The following is a 12,737-nucleotide window of genomic DNA, read 5'->3' as shown; positions in this document are numbered from 1 at the left end:
GACCGTATAATCGACGTGTCTGGTCGCTGTAACTCGTGGTAGTAAGGGCTGGAGGATAAGAGACCCTTCATCCCTTAATGACCATAATTACGGACAATTGATCTAAATTTTCAGTTTTTTACCAGCATTTTGTGCGTCCCCGTATAAGTGGAAATGTTATCGAAGGGACATGAATTTAAAAAAAATATACCAAAGAAAATATGCACCAAGTTAAAAAGATTTAAATCGGACGTAAATATCACTTTTTAAAACAAGAATTCACAATAATAATTACACGAACTATAACAGTATCAGTGAAAAAGTCTTTCTTCACTTCCAAATCTCATCCACAGAATTGTCTCTTGCAATCAACTGTTTTGCATAGCCTGCAGAAGATGTCACCAGATTGTGTAACAACTTAAATACAAAGAAAAAATTCAGGACGTTATTTGTAAATAAAACGAGGCTTTTATAAAAACAATACCATTTGCACCTATTATATTATTTCGATATAAAAATAGTTTTTAATGTATATTAAGAAAGGATATAAGGCTTAGAAAACTATATTTTTCTTCAAATTTACCCCATATTGTTTTATAAATAATGTCTTATATTTATGCCAAGAGTAAAGGGTAGCTGTTTCTTCACTTTAAGTCCTTATAAAAGGAAATATAACCTGCCGAAAATCGAATAATTTTACAAACCAGATCACTCGTATATAGACCAGTTTACTTGTACCATTGTTCATCAATATATAACTTAAGGTCAGACGACACGTTCCTCAATAATATATAATTTTTCCTCCTAAGAATTTGTCATTGAAGTATTGATACTTCAACAGGTATCCTCACAAAAAATTGAGGTACCTTACCAGGCATTTGTGCAAGTTTCCAGATAATGGTGTTTTCTATATAACCCTACAGGAAATCTCTTGAATTGTCAATATCACAATTTTTGCTGTATTCATTTTTTAAGAAATCTTAAAAACAGTTTAAATATCACAAGATAATGATTAGTATGAATATTTTTCTTTATATTATGAAGAGATACACACCAGATATTCGAGGAACGTGTCGTTTGACCTTAACTGCAGAATAATAATAGTAAGAATAATTCTCTAAACGTAAAATCTAACAACTCCTAATTATACAATGTTCAGTTTCTTTTCTTAACATATATGTGTAATTAAAGCATCGAAAACCAAATGTAAGGGTTTTGTGCAAACGTACATTAATGAGGAATAATTTGTCCCAAAAATTACAGAGCTAAAATTCGTAATAGACCTTCTGACGCAATATTCGAAAGCATGTTTTAATATGTCTTTTTTAGAAAGCGATACATATCTGATAAACGATAATGATACATGTACATTAGTTTAAAAAAAACCTTCAACGGACATATCACCGATGGTCTTCAAAGCACCGCATAACTTTTGCCTAGCTTCCGATCCATTTTTATCTTCAAAAGGTATATTCTTATCATAAGTTAGGCCGCACTCTTTTAAAAATATTTTCTTTGTCGACTCTGACGAGGTAGAAGGTCTATTATTTCACTAACTTGCTTTTTTTCTTTGTTTTTGATACGTGCGCATAAGTGATATTATAGAGGTTGGAATTCTTGATACGTTATGATGTATTTAATAGACCATAAATAATTTTAAAAATATGTATAATTAGTCATAAAACTTTCAAAAAATATATTTATATAGTAGAAGCAACCAAATAAATGACCATCGGGATAATTCATGTTGTCGTTAATCTATGAGATGCACCTTACTCCCCTTTCAATTGTATGTTATGAATAAATAGATAGATGTGTCTATCATAATCAAATTGATGAAAAAAAAATAATGAAAACATATTATCTATACTTACTAGTCAATCCCTTTGTTGGTCTACCTTTTACAACTGTAATAATTATTGTACATATAATTTAAAATCCATCAGTATATTTTCCATTTACAAAACAATAATAACAACAACAACAAATTCAAAAAAAAAAAAAAACAACATATTTACAATTTTCCTGCTAATGTAACTCTTTCCGTGAGTGGTAAATGTCATGTTTGTATTATGATCAATTCTGTAATGATATTTCAGAACGAATACATATGACGAGTAGCAGGATTTTTTTTAATTACATAGAGTTCACGTGAGGTTTCTAGTTAAGTGCCCAAAATTTTGCAGTTATCATAATAATTAACCACAGAGTCATACACTGCCGATGATTAAATGATTTACAAAGCTTTCAAATATACAACTTAAATGTGTAAAGTGAATGTTTCTCTATGTTACCAAATATGGATCGAATTTTGACCAAGTTATTAAAATCTGGTTTGCAACTTTTATATTTATGTAACTTTCTATGTGGTTATTTTATTTTTTCAACAATGACACACTTTTGAATGAATATGCAAATTATTCATTTTTCGACAGTTTTTCTCAATATGCAATTCTGAGTAGATACTAAATTTATCTTTTTTTTCATATTTTTTCTCCTTCACAAATTAATAGAGTGCAACCTTAAAGTGGCTTACCCCTATTTCCAATTCTGACTCTGCTTTTTTGCCCTCGAGAACCGCGTTGCAAGCCATGTTTTCTTTGTCTTCTCTGCGAGCAAAAGGAATCTATCACTAATAGAAAAATAATCATTGAAAACACGGACATGCAACCTAACCTCATGTTCCTGTTTTAAGACGAATTTGAAGATTATGTTAATAATTTTATATCTGGTGAGAAGTTAAATTTAATTAGCGTTTATGATATCATTAGTCATTTCAGACAGGATGTAAACAGGATTTTACAGAAATACATACATGGAAACCCATAACGAGGAATGCCCAGTTACAAATGATACAATTTTAATATTCAAGATTTAATTGTCAATTTGTTTCATGTTCAGGCAAACGTAAAAAAAAATAATTTCATTTAGTAACTTTTTAAGGGGTTTGAAGCTATGGAATATATCAAACATTGTGTCTGATTATATTGTATTTCTAGAAAAAAGAAGACAACATTCTAATGTCAGATTTTCTTTACCCCAGATCAAGTCTTAATTTACTCCAAATTATAAAAGTCTAAATTTAATAGAGGAAAGGAGAATAATCGTGCTAAAATATCCTCAAGAATGTTATCAAGTTGTAATGTACACATCCTTACGAAATGTTGATGCAAATCTATTAAGGCCAATTTAGCAGGATGTCCTTAGCGAAATGAAGTCATAGAATAAATTGAGTCTTGTCAGCATTCTAGTAAAGAACATAAGGGAATATATACAAATGACTTCCATTAATTTGTGTAGAATAAGAATGGTTTTAAATTGTAGTTTTTTTAGATGACCAATTGCAATTACAAGATAAATGCTCGAGTTCCATTTTACTGTAGAAGCAGTTTCTCTGATGTCAAAAGCCCGGTCTTTAATTTATCTTGAGCTTGTAATAAATGTTGAATAAATGTTGAAATGTCATACGTCATACTATTATTGATCATGATTTAAAAATGATTCAATAAAAATTTCTAAAGATCTTTGGAGATTTTAAGAATCTACTTTTGATATACACGACTTCTTGAATATGCTGCAGAAAAAAATATCTAGAGTTTCTCATTGACAGCAATTAATATTTTTGGAAGGAGTAAAGATAGGTGCTTTATAAAGCATTTATTAGACCCAGCAAAGTATCTTTCTCTGTAAGTATAGTTTCATGAGGTTTGGGAATCAATTAAAGGCATGGTAATTCAATTCACTTCCGAACTGGAATGTTTAAAAAAAAATAAGTTCGTGTAAAACGTAATTTTTAAATTTTCACCTATTGAATGGGACCAGTAAGCATAAATGGGTTTCCAGATGTTGAAAGCATGAATTAGACCCTGCAATGTATATTTCTTTGTAAGTATAGTTTCATGGGGTTTTGGAATACATTAAAGGCATGGTAAGTCATTTTTTTTTACTGGAAATGTTTAAAAAGTTCGTGTTAAAACATAATTTTTCAGAATTTGAATGAGAACAGTAAGAATAAATGGATTTCCAGATGTTGAGTAAAAGCCAAGTTCTTCCAAAACACAGTTGTAATTATTAATCATACAAACAAAGACTACTGTATAATCATCAATTAACGTTAGGAATAAATGTTCAAGGATTTGGTGGGCGACCTTTACCTTTTTAGGTAAAGATTCCGTATACATAAATATAAGCTAGTTTTTCCGTATACATAAATATAAGCTACTTAAGATATTACGCCTCACAAACCAGTTAGATTTTTATTACTAACAAAAATTGACGTACAATGATTCCACAGATATTGTTACAAGCCTTGTCAGCTGGAACCATAGCATATTGCTCACGTTGTCTTTTTCCATTTTTTATCACTTCCAGTTTACTGGGAAAAAATTGATAAGGAAGGATAAGTAGTACTTATGTATTTGCCTTTTAAACGACACCGTGACGCACAAGCTAGAAAACTGACAAAAATAGAATTTTGTTCATGACCTGCTTCAATTACAGTTTTTGGATGTTAAAAATATCTAATTTAAAAATAAAAAAAATATTGTCTTACCCAAGACAAAAATATTGCCTTTACTTTCTTGCAGAAAAGTTGAAGAAGTTGCCATGGTCTCATGTACCAAAAACAAAAAGACGAATATCGGTAGAACAAGAATTTTGAAACAATCTTTAAAAAAGATTATTTAAAACATATTTCTCACCTTTGCATGCCCCAATTCAATGTTGTTTATACGTTTACCCTATAAATAAAAGTATCGTGATCTTGACATGCACGATAACAACGAAAGGTAGATCCAGCCATTGTTTTTCTGGCACTTTTATTTTGCAGTCTTTTCTTGCTTTACAGTACGGTTCTTCGCTATACTTATATTTTTCATAAATCTTTCGTTTTATACGGAAGCGTATTAGTACAATTTTGACACTTTTTATTTTTTAATTTCTACACTTTAATCTGTAAATTTTACACATTAAAGTGTAAAATTTACACTTAAATCTGAAAAACTTATACTGTAATCTGTTATAATCGAACGGTCGTTTCATGGTGTTATACCTAAGACATTTTAAAAATAGTATAAATCTGAGATGTTCACAAGTGTTTACATAAAAGTTTATACATGTTTTTGGAGACCAGGTCTCCCAACAATCTATTGGAATTCCCATGGGTACCAAATTGCGCCCCGTTATTAGCAGACCTTTTTTGTATTCATATGAAGCAGAATTTGTCCAAAATCTTGTACGTGAAAAGAAGAAAACACTTGCTGTGGCCTTCAACTCGACATTTAGATATATCGACGATGTATTGTCAATTAACAATGACTATTTTCATTCTTATATCGATACGATATATCCTGGTGAGCTTGAGATAAAAGATACCACAGAGTCTGACACATCTGTTTCATATTTGGATATTTTACTTGAAAAAGACGTTAATGGTAATCTAACAACCAAGCTTTATGATAAACGTGATGACTTTAACTTTTCAATCGTCAACTTCCCTTACTTATGCAGCAATATACCCTTATCACCTGCATACGGGGTATATATCTCTCAGTTGATTCGATACGCAAGAGCATGCTCTACGTATGAACAATTTCTAAAACAAGGTAAATTATTGAAAAACAAGTTGATGAAACAAGAATATCAGCTGTTTCGTTTAAAGTCATCATTTCGTAAGTTCTATGGTCGATACAATGACCTTGTCAGCAAACAATTTATCATCGAGTCAAATGCTGACTGACGTTTTTCATACTAATTGTTAGGCCATTATTTACACACTGAATTGTCGACGAATTTTTCCGTTATTTCCCGATCATGACAAGGAGCACACGGCGGGTGTGACCGGTCGGCAGGGGATGCTCACTCACCCATGGCACCTGATCCCACCTCTGATGTTTAGAGGTCCGTGTTTGCTCTGCTCCTATTTTTTATTGTTTAATGGACTTTTGAGCTTGAATACTATTCGTTATCTCCATATATTTCATGATAAGTAAGGATTTGCTCACTGGCCTCGTAATTTTCCCCAGCAGAATATCGGGAATCTGCTTTCAATCCAGTATATTTCTTTAGTACTATAGTAAAGAGCGACGAACAGTAAAAAATATATATCTCAAATATTTTTGTCTTCTCATTTGCAGTTTTCAGATTGCTATTGCAAGTGTATGGGTCTATGATCATGATGTAAAATATAACAGTTAAAATTACGATGATTTTAGAAGGTAACAATAAAGAAACATCATTGAATCAAAGGATATTAATTTCTATGCTGTTCCAAAATTAATATAAAATCATATACTTTAATTATTTATATGTATATACTTTAATGATTAATATATTAATTGGTTATTTAAAAATTTTCAATTCAGTAACTAATTCAATTGGTGCCAGTAATAAATGTTGAATGTAATTCAATTATTGCTATCAATAATTGAACTGCCGAGCGCATCAAATGAATTTGCGTATCATGATCTCAATATCATATTCACTGAGATATGTGTGTTTGCTTTGCTCTTCACTTCCACTGAATTCATAATTCTTTTAAATATTCTATGAAAGTCTCACTTATATCAGTGATACTAGATTGCTTATTATTTGTATTATATCAATACATATAATATCTGATAAGTAATTATTTTCCACGTATTGTTAAATAAGAAATCAAATTTATTTTTTTTTTCATTCAGGATTCATGGTCTGTTGGCTTTAAGGCGTGTTACTTTAAAAGATGAAGTTGCCAAATTGATTCTGTGAATTGAAATTTACAGATTAAAGAGTAAAATTTACACTTTAATGTGTAAAATTTACAGATTGAAGTGTAAATTTTACAGATTAAAGTGTAGAATTTACAGATTAAAGTGTAAAATTTACAGTTTAAAGTGTAAATTTTACAGATTAATGTGTAAAGTTTACAGATTAAAGTTTAAAATTTGCAGATTAAAGTGTAAAATTTACAGATTAAAGTGTGGAAAATGAAAAATAAAGTTTAATGTCTAAAGTTTACAATGATATGGATCAAGGTGCATTTCAAGCATAAAATATGCATAGAAATGTGTATTGAAAAGGGAGGTCATTTGGTTTCGTTACACTTTTTATGCCGACCAAGAGCTATTCTGAGAACATGACGTCATAAGCTTATTAATAACCAGGGACTACCACTTTGAACACCCCTATTTTTGGATATGAATATTTATCTGACACATTGCTCTTGCATTTGGTCAAAATATTTTTAGAAATTAAACTTTTTAAAAAAGTTACAAACAAAATAAAACACATGTTTAAACTATATAAGTCTATATGTAAGCTAATTGTGGTCCGGGTCCTTATTTGTTAGTGAAACGGTCGCCAGAATGTTACGTTCAGTCAGATAAGCTTTAAGAGCACTCATGTGTTGTAGATTAACTCTGTTCAAATGACACCACCAAAGTTAGGACGAGGTTTCATTTGATCAATGAACTGTGAAACAAAAGCAAGGCTGCAGGCATCCCCACGTTGGCCATGTCTGTAATAAAAAAGGATTTACGGATTCCGGAAATCACTGCGCTTAAAAAAAAGTGTCACGGGGTTGCACAGAACTTTCCTAAATTTTGTATTCATTGCTCAGTGGTTCTTTTGAAGTTTATAATATTTTGCCTGGCTTTTTTTTTTTTTTTAAATTAGTTAACCCTCTTTAAAGCATTCGTTTGAACAAAAAAGAATATTTTTACCGAAGGATACTTACAGACAAGCACGGCTGAAAATGGACAAAGGCTCTTTACAAGAAAGCCAAGAGAAAAAGAAAAGACATACAGCAACAGTTTTGAATGACAAACAAGCTATACAATAAAAACAATATTTAATTTTTGCTTAGAGTGTCTGTTAAGTATAGTTGAATTATCAATATCATACATATTCAAATCTATATCTATCAATATATATATGTATATATTAAAATATACATGCAGTAAATATGGTTTTCTAAGTAATGAAGTTAGTAGTCTGCTAAATAAGAACTAAAATGGCTCCGAAATCTATTCTTCTTTCAATGACAATATGTTGCTATACATTTCCTCCGAGCTCTTCTATCTTGGATTTGAAAACAAAAGGAACAATAAATATCACCTGAAACGAGAAATAAGAATGAATGCAAATAAAAGACATTTTCCATCAACTGTTACAAGATGATACAAAAAAAGGCATGGATATATATATATATATATATATATATATATATATATATATATATATATATATATATATATATATATATATATATATATATATATATATATATATATATATATATATACGCTTAAGTCCAATAGTGAGGAAAACGATCAATGTTTATGACGTTATAGTACTACTACGCCTAATTGCGATGCCGCACCATGCCAATGTCCGATGGTTTTAATTAAATACAAAAGAATAATTACTAGGTAATATTTGATCACTGAAGTGGAATAATTCACAAGAATACGCCAAAATTTAATTGTACTACTAGTCCTAAATTTCTCGAGTAGATGCAAGGCTAATATCTCTGGTTGGTGCATGCAAGAAGCAAATATATGCGAGAACTTAACCTAAAACCAGTGCACTGGTTTTTTGATAACTGACAACGGTGTCAAGGATTGACGTCGGATTATTGTGACGTCATAAACGTAGATTGTTTTTCCGTTTCTTCGGACCTCGGCGTGTCAGACAATCGCACTTTAGCGCAGCGCATCTCAAAGGAGACGAGGCATCGGATTTTGGCGTGACCATCGGACTTTGGAGTCTTACACCTAAAAACTGGTTGATATACAATTATACATATTTATTCTGAATCCTTTTAGGGTAGGTTCTTTACAAATTTATTTTTTTCTTAGATAAATAAAATTTTCATAGATATAAGGGACAAGAAAGGTCAGGTCAAGGTCGTTGTCTTTTCCCTTGACATTAAAATTCAAATATTTCTGTTGCAAGTCATGTGATGCCTACCTCTATCTTAAAAGATTATTTTTTTTCTTTCTGCATTCAAAGATGATACCACATAGGGTCTCTTAAATAATATTACAAAGTTAAGATACTTAATGTAACATATATCGACCAACCTGAATTTCGTCTGTTTTTTGTATCTTTTATGGAATATTATTAATTTTCATATGTTTCCTAATTTTAAATTTATTCTTATTTTCACATATTTTGAAGTATCCATATAAAGAATTTTTTTTAACCAATGACAATTTTTTGAATGAATACACAAATTATTCATTTTTCGACAGTTTTTCTCAATATGCAATTCTGAGTAAATACTAAGTTTATCATTTCTATTCATATTTCTTCTTCTTCACTTATTAAAAGAGTGTAATCTAAAAGTTCCTTACCCCTATTTCGATTTCTATCTTTGCTTTTTTGCCCTCGAGAACCGCGTTGCAAGCCATATTTTCTTTGTCTTCTCTGTGAGCAAAAGGAATCTATCACTAATAGAAAAATAATCATTGTAAACAAAGACATGCAACCTAACCTCATGTCCCTGTTTTAAGATGAATTTGAAGATTATGTTTACATCTGGTGAGAAGTTAAATTTAATTAGCGTTTATGATATCATTAGTCATTTCAGACAGGATGTAAACAGGACTTTACAGAAATAGATACATGGAAACCCATAACGAGGAATATCTGATTACAAATGATACAATTTTAATATTCAAGATTTAATTGTCAATTTGTTTCATGTTCAGGCAAATGTTAAAAATATAATTTCATTAAGTAATTTATTTAAGGGTTTTTATGATAGGCAATATATCGAACAAAGTAATTTAATTATATTGTATTTCTAGAAAAAGAAGACAACATTCCTAATGTCAGAGTTTCTTTACCCCAGATCAAGTCTTAATTTACTCCAAATTATAAAAGTCTAAATTTAACACAGGAAGGGAGAATAATCGTGCTAAAATATCGTCAAGAATAAAGGGCTTAAAGTTGTCAAGTTGTTATGTACACATCCTTACGAAATGTTGATTCAAATCTATTAACGGTAATTTAGCAGGATGTTCTTAGAGAAATGAAGTGAACGGTCATAGAATTATAAATGGAGTCTTTTCACATTCTAGTAAAAAAACATAAGTGAATACATACAGATGAATTCCACTAATTTGCGTAGAATAAGAATGGTTTTGAATAGTAGTTTTAGATGACCAATTGCAATCACAAGATATGGAAATGCTCGAGTTCCATTTTATTGTAGAAGCAGTTTCTCTGATGTCAAAAGCCCGGTCTTTAATTTATCTCGAGCTTGTAATAAGTGATGAAATATCATAAGTTATAATATTATTGATCATAATTTTAAAATGATTCAATAAAAAAAAATCTAAAAGATCTTTGGAGATTTTAAGAATCTACATTTGATATACACCACTTCTTGAATATGCTGCAGAATAAAACGCCTAGAGTTTCTCCTTCACCTTCATAGCAATTAATATTTTGAGGGAGTAAAGATAGGTGCTTTGTAAAGCATTTATTAGACCCTGCAATGTATATTTCTTAGTAAGTATAGTTTTGTGAGATTTTGGAATGCATTAAAGGCATGGTAAATCAATTCACGGGAAATGTTTAAAATGTTGGTGTTAAAACGTAATTTTTAAAAATTTCAGAATTTGAATGAGAACAGTAAGAACAAATGGATTTCCAGATGTTGAGTAAAAGCCAAGTTTTTCCAAAACACAGTTGTAATTATTAATCATACAAACAAAGACTACTGTGGAATCATCATTGTACGTGAGGAATAAATGCTGGAGGATTTGGTGGGCGACCTTTACATTTTTGGGGCAAAAGATTCCGTATACATGTATACGAGCTAGTCAAGACATTACGCCCCACAAACCAGTTAAATTTTTATTACCAAAAAAAAAATTGACATAAAATGATTCCACAGATATTGTTATAAGCCTTGTCGGCTGGAACCATGGCATATTGCTCATGTTGTCTTTTTCATTTTTTTTTTTGTCACTTCCAGTTTACTGGTAAAATTAATAAGGCAGGATAAGTGGTATTTGCCTTTTAAATGACACCGTGACGCACAAGCTGGAAAACTGACAAAAATAGACTTTTTTTCATAACCTGTGTAAATTACAGGTTTTGGATCCTAAGAAAATCTAATTTAATGGAGAAAAAATAATTTCTGTCTGCCCCAAGACGAAAGTATTGCTTTACTTTCTCTTTATTGTATGCGAGCGCAGAAAAGTTGAAGAAGTTATCATGGTCTCAAGTACCCCCCCCCCCCCCCAAAAAAAAATGAATGTCGGTAGAATAAGAATTTTGAAACAATCTTTAAAAAATATTATAAAAAACGTATTTCTCACCTTTCACGCCCCAATTCAATGTGTTTATAAGTTTACGCTATAAATAAAGTATCATGACCTTGACATGGACGATAACAACAAAAGGTAGATACAACCATTGTTTTTCCGGCATTTTTATTTTACAGTCTTTTCCTGTTTTACAGTGTAATTGAGTTTGTCATATATACTCATATTTATTTATATAGTTGAGTTTGACATATATACTCAAAGTTTTCATAAATCTTTCGCTTTATGATACATGAAACTCTATGTCAAAAAGCAAACAAAACATTTCTAACAGATACTTTATTATAAGTGAAATTATAGAATATAATAATATGAAAAATGTGCAAAAACAGAGACGTAAAATCATGACAACCTGAAATCTTGCATATTGTTAAATGTGGGTATGCAGGGTCTCTCTCTCTCTCTCTTTCTCTTAAAGGAGAAGAGTTTAACACCTGCACTTCCTATTTTGATCAGCAGCCAAACTTCTTTAACATCTCAAGGTTTATCCATGACACATTTGTTTTTCATTGGCATATCTTTCTTTTTGTGCTAATCTGCACATCACATCTGCGACCAACACTCGAACTGAAATGCAGAAAACAAGTTTTTTTTAACCTTAGTCTCAATTTGTTTTTGATTGATAATACATAAAACAATATTACCATAGCAAGTATTTGTTTCATATCGGATTCAGTCTAAAATTTTATCCTTATATCAAATCAACTGTACCGGTCACGGTAGCCTAGCTAGTGGTAGGGCGCTCGCTTCGTGATCGGGAGCCCCGGGTTCGATTCTTGTTCGCCGCGCCGAGTCAAAACTTAGACAAAAACATAAGAAGTGACTGTTCTTTCGCCAAGCGCCCGGTACTAGAAGTGAAAGTCACGGGTCTTTCGGATGAGACCTTAAATACCAAGGTCTCGTTGGCACGATAAAGAACCCTCACTGCTCAATGACCCTAAATGCTTAGGATAGCCCTTCATCGGTATATGGTAACGTCTTTATATAAATGAAAAATTCTCGAATGGGACGTTAAACAACATACAATCAATCAATTAATCGCAGTCAATTGTATTAACTCTGATTGTCCTCCCTATATGATACCAATGTAGACAATTTAAGCATGTTAGACAGCAATGTCGTTTTTGCATCGGATCTAACAGCAAAAAGATATATGGAAGACGACTACAAGTAATTTTGTTGACTGAACACTGGGATATGAGATATGAGGTGCCAAAAGATTTGGATGAATAAAATAGGGTAACGAAAATATACGAAACATGCACTGGGCTAATTACGCAATATATGATAAGAAATTTATACTTTTTCCTCCAAATTAATTCAGGGTTAAGGAAATATGTATTGAAAAGGTAATTTTTATTTTATTGCAAAACAATTTTTCACACGTACTTTGCGAAGGTATTTTCCAGTAAGGATAAGCTTTTGAATACAAAAAGTCAA

At 30.9% G+C, this 12,737-nt stretch overlaps 1 long non-coding RNA gene across 1 annotated transcript; it reads right to left on the bottom strand.

The window, feature by feature from the left end:
* Window positions 1-205: 205 nt before the first annotated feature.
* On the bottom strand, window positions 206-2,642 carry LOC133174355 (uncharacterized). The gene is made up of 3 exons (XR_009719126.1): window positions 2,516-2,642; window positions 1,854-1,886; window positions 206-396 (listed from the first exon to the last, which is right to left on the bottom strand). It is a non-coding gene; the product is annotated as an uncharacterized LOC133174355 (long non-coding RNA).
* Between the last annotated feature and the right edge of the window lie 10,095 nt (window positions 2,643-12,737).

The sequence above is a fragment of the Saccostrea echinata genome, unplaced genomic scaffold (genome assembly GCF_033153115.1).
Source record: "Saccostrea echinata isolate AGI-Se365-2 ecotype Australia unplaced genomic scaffold, CSIRO_AGI_Sech_v1 ptg000057l, whole genome shotgun sequence".
NCBI classification, from domain to species: Eukaryota; Metazoa; Mollusca; class Bivalvia; order Ostreida; family Ostreidae; genus Saccostrea; species Saccostrea echinata.
Note: the sequence above shows the minus strand (reverse complement) of the source record. Positions and strands in the feature narration are given on the sequence as shown.